Source organism: Podarcis filfolensis (assembly GCF_964270895.1).
Source record: "Podarcis filfolensis genome assembly, chromosome: 3".
Lineage (NCBI taxonomy): Eukaryota > Metazoa > Chordata > Lepidosauria > Squamata > Lacertidae > Podarcis > Podarcis filfolensis.
In genome coordinates, this window is record NC_139606.1 from 98,094,063 (window position 1) to 98,113,267 (window position 19,205).

The 19,205-nt window shown below is 44.1% G+C and overlaps 1 protein-coding gene across 1 annotated transcript in view; it reads right to left on the bottom strand.

The window, feature by feature from the left end:
• Window positions 1-7,996, bottom strand: part of SERTAD4 (SERTA domain containing 4) — a 29,339-nt gene extending 21,343 nt beyond the window's left edge. The window contains exon 1 of the mRNA XM_083605458.1: window positions 7,805-7,996. The gene's annotated coding sequence lies outside the window, so the exon portion shown is untranslated. The remainder of the gene's footprint in view (window positions 1-7,804) is intronic.
• Between the last annotated feature and the right edge of the window lie 11,209 nt (window positions 7,997-19,205).

Here is a 19,205-nt window from a genome sequence, read left to right on the forward strand (position 1 = left end):
ATTAGTCACTGAATAATCAAAGATAATTGTGCTGAATTCTGAAAACTATGTATTACTATGGATATGTCAAGAGCACCAGTAGGTGTTGTTGTTTTTTAAGCAGGGAGGGTCTTCTCAATTCATTTAGAGTTGGGGGGGGGTTGGGTATCACATCCACACTATATATTTAAAACACATGGCTTCCCCAAAAGAATGCTGGGAACAGTAGTTTATTCCCCACAGAGCTATAATTCCAGGCATTCTTAACTACAGTTCCCTGTATTCTTTGAGAGATGCCAATTGCGTTAAGCATGTGGTGCGGATGTGACCTCTCATTTTTTGCATGTTTACAGTACACACCATGACTAATGAGGAGCACTATAAGGTACAAAACTGTGATGCTGCACAAAACGGTACATTCTGCAGCAATGGGAAAGTGTATCTATCTATGTGCCTTTGTCCATCTACATGGGGGCACTCCAGACTGCCACTTAAATTGACACTGGGCCTGTACTGAATGGATTCAAACTGAAACTAGTTACTAGTAGGTGCTTCAGCCTTCTATTTTAGGCATAAAGGAAAGGAGACAATTGTCTTGCATCACCCAGTCCACCAGACACACGCTTACACACTCTATCACCCTGAAGACTAGCAGAATTTATTATGGCATACCACTGTGGGTTAAACCACAGAGCCTAGGGCTTGCCAGTCAGAAGGTCAGCGGTTTGAATCCTCGCGATGGGGTGAGCTCCTGTTGCTCTGTCCCTGCTCCTGCCAACCTAGCAGTTTGAAAGCATGAAGTGCAAGTAGATAAATAGGTACTGCTCCAGTGGGAAGGTAAATGGCATTTCCATGTGCTGCTCTGGTTTGCCAGCAGCAGCTTAGTCATGCTGGCCACATGACCCAGAAGCTGTACGCTGACTCCCTCGGCCAGTAAAGCAAGATGAGCGCCACAACCCCAGAGTCGTCCGTGACTGGACCTAACGGTCAAGGGTACCTTACTTTTACCTTGCATGTGGTAAAGTTGGCTTTTATCCAAAAAGTGTATACCGGGCATTTGCCATAATAAATCTGTTAGTCTTTAAAGTGTCACAAGAGTCCAGGGATGCTTATATCTTACATGTTAGTTTGTTCTTGGTACCTTGATTTCCTTTTAGCAGGTACTTGAGCTCACATTCCTGGGTTGCCATTTCTACTTGTGCACCACTGTACCATCACAACGGAAGAAGCTGTGTCTGATGTAACTATTTACAATCTGTATGAAATCTGAGAACCCTGGTATTATTATATTTCCTCCTGAATTCAGGCACTTCAGGAATGGTGTGGCATCCACTATGAATAATAAAAAGACATGATCAATTTGGCTATTCATTGCAGGAAACTGCTTTCAGGCAAGGGTTTTACTTGATCTCACATCCAATGTATTATGCGATTCAACATGAATGTAGAATTTTGCAGTGATTTCAGAACCACACCTTCTGAGGATCTCAGTTTTTGTTTTGTTTTTTAAATCTGCCATTTATATCTTTGGAGATAGGATGAAGAACGTGGGGTCAATGCATGGTTCATTGTCAGAAGAAGCCAATGTGAGGAGGGGTAATCAGAACCACTGAAGTTCTGTGCCCCAAATCCTCTTCCCAGACACAGCCCAGAAGCCTATTCAGGAGAATTAGCAAGATCAAACTTTGCCTGTACTCCTGGCATAGATTAGCCACCAGAGAGACCAAGGCTGTTTTGATGAAGAATGTGGGCCCAAAGCCAGACTGAAATGGATCCAGATAATCAGTCTCATCTGAGTGCCTGGATTGTATGGCAACTCAAGCACATTGCCTGAGAAAAGAAGATTTGCTAACAGCCAAAAGTCACTCAAATCCTTGAGGTCCAAAGTAGGGGTATTTAGAAGTGGTCTCATCACTAATCACTTCAAGGTAGCCAGGTAACCCCCTCTTTCAAGGAGACACAAGTCATTAATTACCTCCTAAACTTAGCCAGTGATCTCTCCTGCTACATGTTAGCTAGCTGTGGTCTAAACCATGGAGCCTCTTGGGCTTTCCGATCAGAAGGTCAGCGGTTTGAATCCCCAGAACAGAGTGAGCTCATGTTGCTCTGTCGCAGCTCCTGCCAACCTAGCAGTTCAAAAGCACGCCAGTGCAAGTAGATAAATAGGTACCACTGCGGTGGGAAGGTAAACGGCATTTCTGTGTGCTCTGGCTTCTGTCACAGTGTTCCATTGACCCGAAAGCAGTTTAGTCATTCTGGCCACATGACCCGGCCTGAAAGCGAGATGAGTGCCGCAACCCCATAGTCTCCTTTGACTGGACTTAACCGTCCAGGGGTCCTTTACCTTTTTTTACCTAGTCAGTAAGGGAAAGGTTGAGAACACAAGTGATTGGCCAAGTACCTCTCCCCCCCCCCCCCCGCCATCTTCAGGCCTAAACAATAAGTTCATCCAACAAATCAGGACTATACACTGTATTGGAGATGTCCATAGGATGGATTACAGGAAAGTAGCATCCAAGTCAAGATGAACATGAGCAACTTTTACCTTTGAAGTCACAGAGGGACCACTTACATCACTTTGCAATACAAAGTGGAAAAAGCCCTGAACCACTTGGAAAACTCAACTGGATGGCACTGCAATGGAGGTTGAAAGGTGTTGCTTCTTGGCTTTCATCATCACCATAGAACAAGCTCCAAAATGAGCTCTTACCTGTGTTTGGTCAGATTCCAGTTCATATTTTCTGTCACTGGCATTCAAGCCACCCCCCACCCCAAACTGCTTTGTAATAAATAATAAATTGGGATGAATAAATCAGGAAGATGAACAGGCTCTGTTTAACAGGAAATATTGCTTAGGAAAGATTGTGTCAATTGCCTGGGTCACCTCCATATCCCACAGAGAGAGTTAGGCTTTGACAGTACCAGCCATGCTAACTGGGAACTCCCTGGTGGTTTTAAGCAATTGTTCTGAATCCATCAATCTCTGGGGGCAGACCCTCCTAATAGGTCTATCCATGTATAAGAGAATGGTCAGCAGGAAGTGAACTGACAATTACATCTTCCATTTTCAGATCACCAGTCTTCCTAACCAGTTGAGAACACCATGTCTAGAGTGTCACCCACAAGAAACATTAAGCCAATGACACATTAGAACAGCCCCATGGTTGTCGAGTGGCAGTAACAAAAGCATGGTAAGGGAGGGAAAATAGTGGATATGAAATGTTTGTCAAATCCTTGTGTTTACAGTAGTTATAAAACAATAATTAAAAAATGCAGGTTGCCCCTCCAAGTGCATTTTGCAACCGAAATGTGTTTCATACGAGAAAGGTGGAAAATTAAAAGCTCTAGGTACAGTATTATTATGCACTAGCCCAAGTTTTAAAAAGTGAGAGGTGACTTCATTGTCTAGGCCAGCCTGAAGAAGAGCAAGCTCACCCTTTAGTTAGATTAAAGGCAGATGGTCCAATAGGAGGTGATAAAAGAACAAAGAGATGGAGGATATGGTAAAGTGAAAGACGAAAGAAAGCAAGGCAAATGTAGACATATGTGAAAGATAAGTTACACAGGTTCTTTAGTTCTCCCATGTCAGTGCTGATCTGACTGGCAACATAATTATTACTCAATTCATTCCTGTTAAGTACTACTCTGGAAATGTAGATAACGACTGGATTACACTTGTATTATGTTCCAAAACCAGCATGAGGGTTAAAATCTAGTTCGAACATTGAATCACCAATCTAGTTGCCAACAGCTTCATGCTTCAATATCCTGGAGAAGAAGAAGAAAATAAACTACTGATCTTCTAAAGAAGTCCAGTGTGTCATTGTCTTGGTTCCCCGCCCCCCCCCCCCCGGCTGTTCATTTCCCCCACCCCAAAAAAAGAAATACAAACGATTCACTGGTTCCGTTGATGGTTTTAGTACAAGAAAAAAATATGAAGCCAGTGAGTGAGCTGTATGAGCATATAAACCTCTCTGGGAGAGAAGTGTTTAACACCATCTTTCGCTATTTATGAAATTATGTTACTTAATATTTTAAATTTACAAGTACTGTGCTAGCATTCATTCAGATAAAGCAGCTATGCTTTCCCCAAAACAACAACAACAACAACCAAAAATACATTTCTGGCTAAATATTGTTCTATTTTGAATATATGCATATCTCAGATCCCCTACCCCCCACCTCACCCCATATATGGAACTGCATTATATGAGTCCAGCCAATGTTGCTTTTACCTTCAGTGTTCTCCAGGCTCAAATACAAGCCCTTACATATTTTTTTCTGGACATCAAAGGAACTGGATCTGAGGGGTCACACATGTGAAACATACACTACTACTTTTTTCATCTTATACCATAGATGCCTTGAAACTATTTTCTTGAGGCTATCATTTTGTTTCATAGAGAAAACAAATCATTCTGGGGTGTTTTTTGGTTTTCTTTTTTAAAAGAACCTGCATTTTGTGTTTCTAGTATTCCAAAGTATGGCCTCAGGATCTCATTACTACTCTTCTGGGATCCCTAGAAACAGCTGTTTTAAATAGCTTGATTTCCTGCACTTTCTTTTTAAAATGTTGGGGGGTTAATTAAGTGATAATTAAGCAATGGGCTGAACTAATTGGCATCACTCCCATTCAGTTTTCTTAGAAACTACCATTAGGAAACGATATAACATCAATAATCATAAGAAATAGATTTGGGGTGTGTGTGTGTGTGTGTGTGTGTGTGTGTGTGTGTGTTACATCAGGAAAGAGAGACAGGGCAAGCATTAAGAAGATTGCTCTTTATAAATCACTCTAGTTTTTCAATACAACATTGGTATCTAGTATTTACTTCCTTGCTGAAGGTGGAATAGAAAAGTCACCTCTTTATGATAGTTTGGAACATGAATTAATTTACATTATGAAGATTTTTGCAAATGCATTGTATCTAGGAAGCTGGGCTCCATTTGGTTTATGGTATGGTGAGATATTAGCCAAGAGCCTGTCAGTACTTTGAGAACAGTAAGTTGCTTATAGATCTCTAAGACTGTTAACAAAGCCTCAAGTGCTGACTGCCTCACTTTAACAGCCATACTAATGGCAATGCTGATATTTTTTAGATTCAGTATGCTCTTTTGAGTTCAGATTTTTAAAAGCATTCTGTTTACCACTTACATGTTCTTGGATTAATTTGTGACCAGATAATCCTAGATTCCCCCTGCCTCTACACTTCATGGACCCAAAGTTGCATGGATGACTAATCTTCATGTAACATTTTCACGTGGAGGTATTTCTAGCAATGTGCTTGAAGTCTATAAAAACACAGAACATTTATGTGGGAAACAGTCCTAAGATAACCTAACCTGCAAAACAACTGCATATCAAGTGGGAGAAAAGTTCTAGCCATTATATAGTGCATCTTAAGTTTTCACATCGCTGTAATTAATACGTATTGTTATTGTGCTGGAATGGTATAAAACTTAAAGAAATTGGGTCAAGGAACTCTGAGTGGGTTGACAAAGCAAACCACTCCTCTTAACAAAGACCTCTAAAATCACAAGATGGTTCTCTTGATTCTTTAATTATTCTTTTAAAAAGAACTACCAATTAAGGTTGCCTTTCCAACTGACTCTGAACCCTAATGCAGCAGTACACAAATGTCACTGGTACAATAAATTAGATGTTTTATGGGTTAATTACATTGCCGCCTTCTCTTCTGTCCACTGAATAATGCAAACAAAACCAAAATAAGTGTTTTGAAGCAAAAGCAAGTTGTCTTCACTGTAGCCTGTGCTACTTTCCATGAAGTTTAAGAGCTATTATTATACTTTTACAAGAATCCTTCTAAGGGAAATAAACACCAAAGGTAGGATTCCAAGGAAATGACTCACAAATATTGGCAACAGGCTTCCAAAATTGAATCCAGTCTTTGCAAAAGTCTGCAGCAGCTCACTAACCCTTCCTAGTTCAAAGTAGGCACTGCAAATGAAAATAGGAGCCGCTGAAGTGACTTTTTAATGTTCCCACTTCTGTATTCCCCACCCTCCAACTCCCCACCTCAGGGGCTTTGCTTAAGTTGCCGTTTTCAGCTCCAAGTTGGGAATTTTTTAAAATGATTGAGTCATTGTGGCAACCGGGGAAAATGGGGATCGTTTATCTTCCTGCGCTGAAGCACTGCAGCAAAATATTGCCGATAAACACCTCCTCAAATTGGCGAGGACGAAAGGTGGACAGGGGAGGGGGGCTCAAGTAAAAAACCAGGTAAACACCCATAACCCTTGCATAGCTGCGCATGGGATGAATTAAGAAAAGTGATGCTTCCGAGTTTTCTTCCGCTCCGAATTTATTTACACGGCACAGTATTGGAGCTCCTTGCATTAGAGGAGGGGAAAACGGGGAAGGGATCGGGCAGCTGATAAAGTCCACATTTTTGCAAGTGGACCAAATGAGCTCAGCGCCTTTCGCCTCCGGTACGCTGCCTTGCTTGTTTTTCCGTCGTCTGCTTCAGAAATCCGCCTCTGAATGCAAACATCCAGCCCCTTGGCGCGTTTGCATTGGCCAGCTATTCTCCCCCCTATGGGTTTCCTGCACAAACGGCGCATTCCAGCTGCAGATTTCTACCAGACCACCATTCCCCACACCTGGCCACGACTGTTACCCACCCCCCAAACCCCATTGAAGGCTGTGGACACCCCCCCAAGAGTTTTACCCAGCACATAAAATGGGTTCGCCTCCATACATCCCTGCTGGAGGAATTCAGTTTGTGGTATTGGTGTGTGTTCACACGTGCATCGGGGAGGCGAGATACACGTGTATCTTAATCACTGCACACAGACACACACACCTCTAGCCATGAGAGGTTCTGCCAGCCAGTCACAGAGAGCCTGAGGGGAGCAACTCCTCGGCAGCTCTCTCTCCACCCCCCCCCCAAGGGATCCTGCTCATTGTATCCGCCCTGGAGCATAAAGAGCCATCAGGAGGAGGATGCTTCAAGGGAGGGCTGGCGAAGGGGCGCCTTGTCATTACAACTCAAGTGGCCCGGTTATTTATAACCCCGCGGAAAGAGTCGGGAGCTTCTCCCTAATGGAGAGCTTGGCACGGCGCGCGCGCGCGCTCTGGCGAAGGAGGGAGAGAGGGCGGGAGGCGGGAGGGAGCGGCGAGGGCAGAGGAGGAGGAGGAGAGCGGCTGGTTTCCCGCTACTTTCACCCTTCCTCAAAAGACGAGAGGTTGCCAGCTCCCGCCGCCTCCACCACCACCACCATCATCACCCCTTTCTCCCCGCCCTCACCCCCCGGGCAGAAGCTGGGGAAGAGGTCGCCACGGCGCCGGCTGCAGGGAAGAGGCAGCTCGCCTCCCAAGGTGGAGACCCCACACAAACACACGCCGGTCACCTCAGTATCTGCCTCCCCCCCCCCCGGCCGCCCCACCTTCCCCTCAGGAAAAGGGCGCCAGAGCCACAGCCGCTGCGTCATGTCCCTCCTTCAGGCGGTCACTTTTGAGCCTCAGCTTATTCCTCTTCCTCAAGCGGCTTGGAGGGTCTCTCCCTCCCTCTCCCCCTTTCTCTCACACACAGCCTTCCCCGCCTCAGCTGCCTCCTCCTCCTCCTCCATCTCCTTCCCCCCTGTCCAAGGCAGCGCCTGAAGAGCCATCCCTGCGCTGGGAGAGAGAGCGCCAGCGCCGCCGGAGCGAAAGCGGAGTCCATCTCGGGGGCGCCCTTTTAACCCTGGGCGGCAGTAGCAGCGTCCCCCGCCGCCCCAGCCCCTTCCCCCCTCCTCGCCAGACGCGCTTCGGGGGCCACGCCGGCCGCTTCACCCCTCGACCCAGACCGCAACACCTTCTCCTTACCCCGCGGCTCTTTGCGTGGCTTGGGAGCAGCGGCTGCGGCTGCGCTTGCCTCGCTCCAGGTCCCGCCGGCGGCCTCTCTCAGGCTTTGCCCTCAGTGCCCGCTGCTGCTCCTGAGGGTGCGAGGGCTGCCTCCTCCCTCCCGCCCTCGCTATAGTGTGTGCAGGCGGCTGTTGTGGTGGATGATAATGAAGAGAGAGAGAGAGAGAGAGGCTCGCTCCCAAAGCGAAGGAGCGCGTGAAACCAGTCAGTCCTGTTTCTGCACATTCATGCCCCCCTGAATGAATAGTAAAAGATTATGTGTGTGTGTGTGTACACGCTTATACTGTATGTTGTGCGCGCGCGCGCGTATATATATCTATATTATGTGCTCTCCTCAGGATGCCCCCAGGGTTAGAAGAGGAATAGGAGAGACGCGAGAGAGGCGCTGGAACTGGCTGGCTAAGCAAAGCGGGGAGAGAGAGAGAGAGTGAGGAAACCTTTCCCCGCCTCAAGAAAACCTTTAATAAAAATTATATAATATAAAACCCTCTTTCTCTTTCTCTCTCCTTCCTCCGCTCCGTGTCCAGCTAAGGCGAAAGGGCAGCCACCTTTCCCTCCCCCCCCGCCACGCCATCCCCCCTCAGGTTAAGACCCCCTCAGTCAGCCTCTGTCGCCCCCTTATCCCTCTGAATGGCTTCTCCTGCCACACATGGGCTGAGGCTTAATTTGCTCTCTCCTCAAGGAGGCCATTGTTGTTTAGGGGGAGAGCCTGGCGTTTCCCGCCCTGCCGCCCTTTCATCCTCCCCGAGCCAGCGCGCCATTGATAGGAAACAGATGAGGCGCTGCTGCGAGGCCAGGCAGGAGGAGGCCAGGTGCCGCGATCTGGAGGAGGAGGAGGAGGAGGAGGAGAGCTCGAGGCTGCCGTTGCGTCTGCCTGTGAGGCAGCAGGAGACCTTTCAACGCCAGATGCTGAGGGAGACCCTTCATTCCCTGCTTTGTACCTTCCTGCACCATTGCCACTGCTCCCTGCTGGAGACTGGGCACTGGGTTAGGCGGTAGAAGAAGGACGGCGTCTGGTCCAACCCAACGTGGGTCCTTTTGGTTTTCTGGCGGGAAGGCGACTAGGTAGGGCTGAATTATTATCAGAAAGTAGTCCGCCCATTAGAGCAAACTAGGGTGAAGGGCAACTGGTGAAGTTCACTCTGGTTATTTATAGGGTGAACTTCACAGATTGCCTGCTGTTTAATTGCCCTCGTTGATACATGCTGCATCTATAATGAACGCACGATGAGGCAAAATGTGCTCCGAGTCTGGGGAATCTACCGGCATTTTCCCGCAGTGTAGGTTGTACTAATTTAAAATTCTTATCCTGGGGGCTTTGGGCAGGTTAAAACATATTTCCAGCCAAAACCGTTCCAAAAAAAATATGGAAGATCAACAAATCTCCAAAATATTCGGCCCCCAAAGGAAGGTTTCACTGGGGTTTGTCAGTGAACTGTTCTGTCACTGAACTGTTTGATTTCTGAGCTACCTTTGTTTTCTCAAGTCTAAATCATCCAGGAGTCCACAAAACAAGAAGCATGAAGCACTGCAGCTAATACAATAGTGATTATGACTCACAGACCATTTATTTCATTACTTTAAACCAGTGTTTCCCAAACTTGGGTCTCCAGCTGTTTTTAGACTACAGTCCCCATCATCCCTGACCACTGGCCTTGCTAGCTATGGATGATGGGAGTTGAAGTCCAAAAACAGCTGGAGACCCAAGTTTGGGAAACACTGCTTTAAATCAAAGGGTAAATTATATTAAAATTGTGAACTGCCCTGAGATCTTTTGATGAAAGGTAGTGTATAAATTTAATTTGATGATGATGATGATGACATCACAACCACATTACAAAAATCTGTAGATTAGCACATTAAGGATTCCTGCACATTAAGGATTAGGAGTCATTTTCTTAGATGCATTGAACTATGATAGCATCAGATGTATCATAACATCATGCAACAGAGTAGGTGAGTTTTCAGTCTGTTTTACCAACAGTATAGGGCTAGACTGCATTATAAGGAGAAAGGAGACACAATGATCTAGTATCTTTAAATGTGGTCTTTAAATGTGGTTATACTATGCTTTTCAAGCATGAAGACAAACCAATAACAAAAGAATAAGAAAATTAATATAAAAAAGGCAAATATTGACTAGCTTGCCAAAGTCCACTATAGCATTCTGGCATAGATGGGTTCCTAGAGTTGCTAAACGTAAGGGATTTTTCCAAGGTCACAATTAAAGTTTTGAAATATTTAGCAACAATGCATTTTTATATAGTGCCTCAAGTGTACTGCTCAGTCAGGCACTGGAGGGGTCTGAAACACAGGATGGAAAAATCAGACAGCAGAGCAAATATCAAGTTTGGGGAATTAGCATCTGCAAATATGCCCATCTCATTTGTACATTGATTTTATAGAATTATAAAAGTTTACATCAGGCATTAGTTTCACCACTTGGTCTTACTCTCTATGAATTTGTCTAAACCTCTTTTAAAGCAGGGCTGGCCCACCCATGAGACAAGGTGAGGTGACCATAGCATCCATAGAGTCAGCAAAGGAATGTATTGTCCACTGCTGCCGCCAAGGTGGCAACAATGGCTGCAGCTCACTCCTTAGAGGCGCTTCCCTGGCAGCCCCCCCCCATGCCACCTCTATTGCAGCCCCTCAGTGAATAGGAGACATTGCTGGTCTCCTCCCACACTTAAGAGAGAAAATAGTGGGGGCTGCTCTGTGGGGTCTCCTGGGCTCTGCACCCACCCAGTGTTCTTCAGAGCAGGTCCCTCTCCCCCCACCTGACAGCCTTTGATTCCCCACTTCATTTGTCTGGTAAGGATAATAATAATAATAATAATAATAATAATAATAATAATAATAATAATAATTAATAATAATAATATTTTATTTATACCCCACCCATCTGGCTGGGCTTCCCCAGCGACTCTGGGCGGCTTCCAAAAAAAATTAAAATACTGGAATACATCAAACATTAAAAGCTTCCCTAAACAGGGCTGCCTTCAGATGTCTTCTAAAAGTCTGGTAGTTGTTGTTCTCTTTGACATCTGGTGGGAGGGCGTTCCACAAGGAGGGCGCCACTACCAAGAAGGCCCTCTGCCTGGTTCTCTGTAACTTGGCTTCTCGCAGCGAGGGAACCGCCAGAAGGCCCTTGGTGCTAGACCTCAGTGTCCAGGTAGAATGATGGGGGTGGAGACGCTCCTTCAGATATACTGGACCGAGGCTGTTTAGGGCATTAAAGGTCAGCACCAACACTTTGAATTGTGCTCGGAAACGTACAGGGAGCCAGTGTAGGTCTTTCAAGACCGGTGTTATGTGGTCTTGGCGGCTGTTCCCAGTCACCAGTCTAGCTGCCGCATTCTGGATTAGTTGTAGTTTCCGGGTCACCTTCAAAGGTAGCCCCACGTAGAGCGCATTGCAGTAGTCCAAGCGGGATGATTTTATTCCCCCTCCCTTGCTCCTGATAAAGATCTTTATCCTCCCACACACAGCTTGTTCCTGATGTAGAGCTTCACCCACTTCTTCTACCGTAGCAGGAGGGGGTGCCATTTTGTGCTTCTCCTCAGGTGCCAAAATGTCTTGGGCCAGCCATGTTTTAAAGCCATCCAAGATGGCAGCCATCACTGGCTCCTGTGGGAGTGAGTTCCATTGTTTAACTATGCGCTGTGTAGTACTTTGTTTTGTCTGCCCTGAATCTCTCAACATATGTTATTTCAAAAGAAGCTCCCCTTAGTGTTAGACAGTTGTCTTCGTAAAATGGAAAATGTATTGCCGTTCAGTTGCATATTTATGCTCAGAGTTATAATTGCACAACTGAAATGGACATGTTGTGTATGTCCTCATACAGATACAAGTCCAAAATTGCACTACTGTAACAAGTTACAATCTTTAATAATGCAATTTTCCTCTAAGTGAGAAGCATGACTAAGTGTTTCTTCTCAGAACTGTACACTTGGGATAGACTAAACACCATTTAGTCTATCCCCCCTTCCCCAGAGCAGAGCCATCGAGCCACCAGCTTCTAGAGAACAACCTACGTAATCCAGTGTAATTCACACAGAGAGCAACCACATTAAAGTAAGTTGCCTGCAGAGCAAATAGCTCCAGATGTCTCAAGTAAAAGATCTTTTGCAACACAATCCCTTTAAAGAACAGAAATTTCGTCTTACTGCTCACCTATAAAAACAAAACAAAACACTGAATGCGAGGAAACAGGCTGATGATTATTCAAAACAGCTGCACTATATCGGGATGACGAGTATTCTGGACATGGTCAGGACGACTGAAACAGTGAGGCAAATACACAAATCAGCTTATATACTTTCCATGCAGATTAAGGAATCTGCAGCAGGGCATTGCTCTTCTACCTGGAGAAAAGGGGAAATAAATGAGGCTGACCACCTGAGTCAAGAAAGATGAGAGTAGAGCAACAAAAGAACCCTGATGGGTGAGGCCAATAGGCCATTTAGTCTAGCATCCTTTCCCCCCAAAGTGACCAAGCAGATGCTTCCAGGAATTCAAGACAAGAGCATCCTCTGCCTCTCCTGGTAACTGCTATGCTGCATCTGAACCTGGAGGTTGTATTTAGCAGTTCTGGCTAATAGGCATTAAATTTGTCCAATCACATTTTAAAGCCTTCTATACGCCAGTGCCCATTGCTAACTCCAACGGCAGTGAATTCCGTACACTGTATTGGACAGCTAAGTTGGCAGAGCAGGAGACTCTTAACTGCAGGGTTGTGTGTTTGAGCCCCATGCTGGACAGAAAGATTTCTGCGTTTAAGGGGGTTGGACTTAGATGGCCCTTGTGGTCCCTTCCAACACTACAGTTCTATGATTCTATGTTTTATTTTGTCTATCCTAAATATATTCCTTTGCCTGTCCTAAATCTAATTTTTACTGAGATGCAGTAAGATTCCATTGATATAGCAGAGAAACGAAGAAATAAATTAACTTTCTCCATATGATGTGTAATAAATCTGTCTTAGATACTCCCTCAGATACTCCCCCATCCCTGCCAAGCCAAACAGGCCCAGACACTTAACCTTGCATCACAGGAAAGAGGCTGCAACCCTTTGATCATTGGGGATTCCCTTTTCTGCACATTTCACAACCCTGTGATGTGCATTTTGAGATGGAATGATCAGAGTTGCACATAGTATTTCAGTGTGGTCACACTATGGTTATAAGCATGCATAGGGGTACTGTTGTGCTTGCTGTTTTGCCGTACAGTTTATCAATGTCTACTCAGAAGTAAGTCCTGTTAGATTTGCTGGGACCCACTCCCAAGTGTGTACAGTTTAGCAGCCGTATTTTCAGTCCCTTGCCTTTTTTCAAGACCAGCATGGAGTTTGTCTTATGTGACACTGCTACCCATTGGGTCACGGGGTTTCATCTACCACAATCCCAATTTCCTGCAGCCACCCACTTGGGAAGGGCCCTTCCAGAGCTCTACACAGCTCACTGGTTTCCGTCATCCTCAATCATTTGATGTCATTCACAGACTTGGCCACCGCAATGCTTATCCCTGACCCCTATAAATTAAATAACACGGGTCCCACCACAGATCCTCGGGGTTACTGCTGCATGCCCTCATTTACACGTGCTGGGGAAATGTGTATGTATGAGAGAAACATACGTTGGGTCTTCAGCTCAAAGTCATGGGGTAAATTACACATACCAGTAACTGGACAACAGGCCAAACCTTAAAAGACAAAGATTGAATAATATGCAGGTTCTTACTGAAATAAAAGATGGACCATATAGGCAGTGGCGTAGCGTGGGGGGTGCAGGGGGGGGGCGGCCGCACCGGGCGCAACATCTGGGGTTAGGGCAAATCCACGGGTTAGGGGGCGCAAATCCACGGGTTAGGGGGCGCAAATCCACGGGTTAGGGGGCGCAAATTACTTGCCTTGCCCCGGGTGCTGACAACCCACGCTACGCCACTGCATATAGGCACTATAATTTAAGATGGACTGGCAATTCTTTGGTTAAAACTACTAAGAAATAGAGAGGCAGGGCAAATATGGAGAAGAAAAGTAGCAGGTGCCAGAAGGACATGTGGGGAACTGAACTGGGATGAAGAGGCAAGTTAGAACACAAACACATCTTGCTGCAAAGCAGCGTGGGCACTTGCAAGAGAGCTGGAGAGAGGGAGGCAGGGAAAGAGAGAGAAACTGGAGTGCAAATATTACTAATTCCAAGGCGGGAGGCATAGGGAGAAGCTCTTCAGGATGTTGCAGTAAATCAGGAGGCTGTCCTCAGCACCAGGACACTGAGAATTATTTGAGGAGTTCTTTATGAATTCCAATTCCTGGGCGGGGTGTGTGTAAGGCACCCTGGTTATTAGATAATAATACACCTCTTACTATTTATTAACATTCAGAGACGACAAGGCAGTGACTGGAGATGATGGGTGAATTAAGCACTTGCCAGTTTCCTTTAGCAGTTTCCTGTATTTCACAGCACTGTTCTTGCGATGATGGGAGATGCAACACATGCCTTTCTCCAGAACCTTATCCATGTGCATTACAAAACTAATAAAGACAGAAAGAAGGTAGGGAACCAATAAGCGTGGTTTTTGATCTTTTTAATGTTTTAATTGTTTTAACTAAAAATCAACAACAACAAAGCTCCCCCCTACTTTATGGGGTGTGATGTATTCATTACACCCCATAAACTGATTTTAATGACAAATTTTATTTTCAAAAACCCACTATTTCACATTTGACCTCTTTTGAAACTCTTGTGTACTATCTAGACCTGGTGACTTCTTAATTTTTTAATTAATTTTTGCAACTTTCAATTGGCTTAAGACTTCCTGCACTTTTCGAGAAAAAAGCAGTTCATACAAGATACGTAGCAAAAGGGGAATTAAGATTTTTCTTGCAGCAATCGTGTTTCATAATTTGGAACAGTGGGAGTAATATAACGTCACTTGAACAAAGCTGAATAGCCAACTTAAAACTGATTGCTGTGTGGCTGTTAGATACCAAAGTATATCACACACTACTTCCAAGATTTTCAGTACCTGGAAACCTGCACATTTCTGAGTAACAACTGGTTCACAGCAACATATAATGAGAATACTGCATCTGCAGTGCAACTGCCAAGCTGATAGTTAGTGTTACTTTGTCATAGGAGCTCCTATAATAAATAGTGATGGGGAGAACTGAGCTGGAGTTGTTGTTCAATGGAAGTGAGCTTAGACAGCCATGGTGTGAGTTGTTTAGCAGGGAAAAAATACTGTTCATAATAACTAATGCATTTGGAATGTGACCCTGCGAAATAAAATGTTTCTTGGCCATGTTGCACTGTTGGCAATAATCAAATCATTCGATTGTATGCATTTGCCAGGGGCAAAGATGATCTACTCTGATATGTTGACTGTTGTCTGACAGAAAAGGTTGGAAAGAGAGGACTGGGCTAGATATCCACATATTTCATGCATTATCTTTTCAAATGGCATCCTTTCTGCACTTGAAAATAATGATTGCAAAAATGATGAATGATATCTAGAGAAATGAGTTATCTGGCAAAAGTAATGTTTCCTAGAAATAAGTGGAACAGCTGGGTTAAGAGTACATACCCTTTCTTCTCTAACTATCCTTGGCTAAGTCCCATGCGCTGCTGAGAGAATTTATTGAATCTTATGAAGACATACTGTTAATGTAAGTGATATCTTCTGTAAGCTCCATGAAGGTAGCTTGCATAGGGTTTACATTTGGTGCTGTAAACGCTGACGACGCTAACTCCGTGGTTGCCTGTTTGCAGTTTTAGTGCCCCTAGTATGGGAGGAGTGGTAAGGAAAAGTTGACTTTCTGGAGATGCCATCTGCTGGATAAGATGTAAAGGAGAGATGATAATTACTTCAGTTAATTAAAGACCCCAGGCCATATTTTCTCCATGTAGGTAGTTAATCCAAATGTTCTGGCAGAGTTCCAGCTCCAGTTATTACATACTGATGGCCTACATTCGCTTTCAAGAGCAATATGGAATGTGTCCTTCCTTGCCATAATGCAGATTCTGCACTAGAGAAGCTAGAAGAAACAGCACAGTTAATATTAGAGCTTAAACACAATCTGCTGCTCAATGGACAGCAAGAACAGTAGACGGAGGGTTCATAGCATCATAGAAGGATACAATTTTAGAGTTGGAGGGGATACAATGCCCTGCAATGCAGGAATCTCAACTAAAGCATCCACGACAGAGCATGATGTACAGGTGTACCTACTCAGGAAGAGGAACTGGCCAGACAGCAGCACTTCTGAAAATATAAATTTTGTATTGTAAAGGTTACTGTACTTTACTACTAGCAAGCTGAAAAGGAGGTGGGAAATAGGTATGTCCTGCCCATTTGATTGCTTCATTTGCATCCCCAGAACAGCATGGGAACACCCGTTATTACTCATGGGGTTGCTGGATGGGCAAGTGTCGCCCACACTATTGCCAGTGTACATGAAAATCTCAAATGAGAATCATTTATGTGAGGGGAAAGCACAACATCTAAAGAAGCCAGGGCTATTGTTATCCATAAGAGTTTATTTTAAATGTTTTATTCCCGATACGGGAGTCACTCAAAAGCCTATCCTGTGACACCACAGTACATAAACGAACATTTCAAAGTTCTTTAGCCCATGTGCCATCCCAATCAGATGCAGCTATCTGCATGCTAGCACTACCTTCAGAACAGGGGTGCCAACTTGAATGAAATATTGTGGGGGCCCAGGTAAGCCCTGCCCCACATAATCAAACACATGACACAATGCGCACATATCTACTTTGCGGGGGCCCAGCTAGCTTCAAATATTTTATTGTGGGGGCTGAAGACCCCATGGCCCCTAGGAGTTGGCTCCTATGCTTCAGAGGAATATGCAGTTCTGGTAGCCAAATACTAAACATGAGAGCGGAGGTGGGGGCAAGCTGCACAAATGTCACTTGGAATGCCATAATTTTTACATTTGGCCTAAGAGAAATTTAGTATCCGAGACAATCTGGGCAAGTCCAAGGTTGTGTACAGATAACTTTTCTGATATGTGGAAGTGGCACTTATTACTGCCTGTAGCACACATACCTGTATTTCTCTCAAGTCATGGTGTTTGTCATGTCACATCAGTACTACAGTTGTCTAAAAATGTTCAAAAGGTGCCTGGAGAAAACATAAGATGGCTCACAGCAGCCCAAGCCAGTGCGGCGTTACAAATATGAATGAATGCTGCCGGCACTTGTTCAATAGTGTCTATGAGATTACTTGTGATGAGCAATCCCTACCCCAGGCTTATTTAGTACAACAAAGGATGCATGTGTATCTACTATTTAGCATGTAGTCCTAGAAAGAAAGAAAAAACAATGAACCAGGTTACATTCTTCCAACTTAGCAGTGTTCTGCCATGTCAAGAATGTTTCCTTGCTTTAATTAAAAAAAACAACACATATATTTTTAAAGGGTCCACTTGAAAGGACAAACTTTCTGACAGTAAGAGCTGTTTGTTGTAGACTCTCCTGTCTTGTATATTTTCAAGTAGAGGTTGGATGGCCATCAGTCATTGATGCTTTAGCTGAGATTCCTGCATTTCAGGAGTTTGAACCACAAGACCCTCAATGCCCCTTCCAACTCTACAATTCTATGATTCTCATATTCAACAACATTTTTTTCAAAGGTTTCTGTGGAAGTGTACTTGACTAGGCCAGAAGCCTTTTGAGGGAGAAATTTTTCTCCCAGAGATGAAAACTGTTTGAAGGAGGGATCACTCACTGCCTGTAGAGTTTTTGTCTTGGAGAAACAACCTTTGCAGGTACAGATAGGTAGCCGTGTTGGTCTGCCATAGTCAAAACAAAAAAATTTTTTCCTTCCAGTAGCACCTTAAAGACCAACTAAGTTAGTTCTTGGTATGAGCTTTCGTATGCATGCACACTTCTTCAGATACACCGTGTATCTGAAGAAGTGTGCATGCACACGAAAGCTCATACCGAGAACTAACTTAGTTGTTCTTTAAGGTGCTACTGGAAGGAAAAAAATTTTTTGTTTTAACCTTTGCAGGATTTTATTTAGTTCCCCAAACCCTGAAAGTCCTGTGTGGTATACATGCAAACCGTGAGAAGCAAAACCTCTCTCAAACCACTTTCAACTCTGTTAGAAATGCCACCTTCCTTAATTTCACACCACTGCAGTTAGAAATTAAGAACAAGGGTCTCCCTCTGCAGCAAGATTCTTGCTGCCCTTGATAGTGATCAAGCTGTCAGCTCAGGGTTAGCTTCACCACCACAGCTGGGACAGATGCTTCAATTAAAAAATAAATAAATTTATTATTAATTTTCAAATATTACTGTAGTTTTGCCAATTGTACAGATTGGAGACAAGCTTCCATTGGTCGGCTGGAATTGTTGTCTGTATATAGCCTTTGGTGATATTTGAATAGCGTTCCTTTTTTTATATAACCCATTCGCTGTTTATATAAATGCTTACTTCCTTTCCCCTCAAAGCAACTCTTTCTGCTTGTATTCCTGGATATGTGCTTTCTAATTGCCACTGCTTCACTTTACAGCTTTTGTTCTTTTAGATTGCAGCATTTACGCATCACATCTAATTTAGATTGCCTAGAATGACAACCAATTGTTTAAATGTATTCTGCACTTCACACTCTTGTTACAGATCTCATGTAGTATGTGCATTCTTCTGAAAAAAAAAAAGTTCCAGAAGTACATTCCATATAATTAAGGAAGGATGGGATTTACGCACAGAGAAAATGATCCTTATGCTAGCTAAGATCAGGCTTGTAAATAGGCACTTGCCTATGGCAAGTAAGTTTTGCCTCTGGGTACCAAAACACACAGATTTTTTTATTTAAAAAATAAATAAATGAAAGAATATGTTCATCCTTCTTCCAGGCTATTTATGTGCCGAAAATGCACGGGCAGGTGTACCAATACAAAGATTAGTGGCCTAATATTTTTGAAGACTGATTTGTTTATCATGTCTATACCACCAAAATGAATTCAATATGGGACATGAAAATAACTGGGTGGTGGAAGGCCAGTGGAAATTTTGGCAGTTAACTGTGTTATATCACAGGAAAGCAATTTGCAGTTCAAGGGCCTCATATACCCCTCAGCACTTCCTGAAATTTCCATCTTCTTTTCCATTCAAGTTCTTTCTTTCCTGTGTGTCTCCCACCCTCTGGTTTTGAAGTGTCCCCCTTCTTTCTATGTAATCTCAGAACAACTGGAAGAGGCAGTATTAAGTTTAAAAAATAAATTTATTTGTTTATTTTACTTTTTCTGGGTTGCATGGTTTGGGGTAGCTTCTGTATAGCTTCTGCCATGTGTGTGCATAGCACACTGAAGCCAGAGACATTATAGTTCAC